The 1,221-nt window shown below is 54.4% G+C and overlaps 1 pseudogene; it reads left to right on the forward strand.

Moving 5' to 3' along the window:
* Window positions 1-344: 344 nt before the first annotated feature.
* Window positions 345-469, forward strand: Gm26018 (annotated as a pseudogene).
* The last annotated feature ends 752 nt before the right edge of the window (window positions 470-1,221 follow it).

Raw genomic sequence — 1,221 nt, forward strand, 5'->3', positions numbered from 1 at the left:
ATAAATGAATGCTTCCCTTTAGTTGGGAAACTTTCTAAATAAACAATTCACAGTCTCAGAATTCAAGAGAAGCCTGCAAGTATGGCTCCTGTGTGGCTGCAGGTGTAGTTCCTATATGGCTGCAAGTGGCTGCAGGTATAGCTCTGTGTGACTGTAGGTGTGCCTACAGATGTGGCTGCAGGTGTGGCTACAGGTGTGGCTGCAGGTATGGCTGCAGGTGTGACTGCAGATGTCGCTCCTGGGTGGCTGTAGGTGTGGCTGCAGGTGTGACTGCAGGTGTGGCTGCAGGTGTGGCTGCAGGTATGACTGCAGGTGTGACTGCAGGTGTGGTTGTAGGTGTGGCTCCTGGGTGGTTGCAGGTGTGGCTACTGTGTCACATGTGTGCCAGTAGGTCTCAGAGAGGAGAGAGGCTATGTCTATGCTCAATGTTCTTACCTATGACCATCTAAATGATTGATAGCCTAACAATCTCTGTGACCACCAGTTGTGCACCAGGCAGGCCCATTCGGTCTCCCAGGCTAGGAAGCATGGCAGAGACTTAGACCCCCCACCTCCACCCCCTGAGACCACAGGGCCTGGACTGGAGTGAGCCCCAGACTGATAGGGTCACTCTGGCAGCCTAGGAAAAGAACAAATCGGAGACAATCACCAGACCGGTGCTATGGGGCCTGGACAGGGAGCTCAGGTCTGGTGGTGCAGGCAGACCATGCTGGAGCCCTGCCTGGCACTGTAATGTTTGAGTAGGGAATAGTGCTCCTAAGACCACTCCTGAGATGACCCCAGATACCCAGAGACCCTGAGGGCCACTAAAAGGAGCACAAAAAAAAATGGTGGAAAAATGGAGGAGGAAGAGAAACAGAAGGCTGTGGGCACTATGAAGGGAGGCAGAACTGGAGACTTGAGGGCAGTGAGAACAGCCTGAAGTGAGGTAGCCAGTGATGCCATGATGAGGTCCTGGCCTGTGCTGCCACTGGGGGCCATGTCTGGATCCTTGCCCTGCAGCAACAGGGGTCTGTTATTACCAAAGGCCAGGCAGACATCCCAAGGACATGCTGATGTCTGAGGGCTGTGCAGAACTGATCCCAGTCCTCAGTGGGCATCTTGGGAGAGCTGGCCCTGGCAGCCTGAGAGCAGGATAGCAGACCCTGCCCCTAGACAACTGTAATACTCAGGAGAGACACCTCCTCTACATTGTGGGTGAGCAGGCCCTGTGCTTCACCT

The sequence above is a fragment of the Mus musculus genome, chromosome 13 (assembly GCF_000001635.26).
Source record: "Mus musculus strain C57BL/6J chromosome 13, GRCm38.p6 C57BL/6J".
Taxonomy (NCBI): domain Eukaryota; kingdom Metazoa; phylum Chordata; class Mammalia; order Rodentia; family Muridae; genus Mus; species Mus musculus.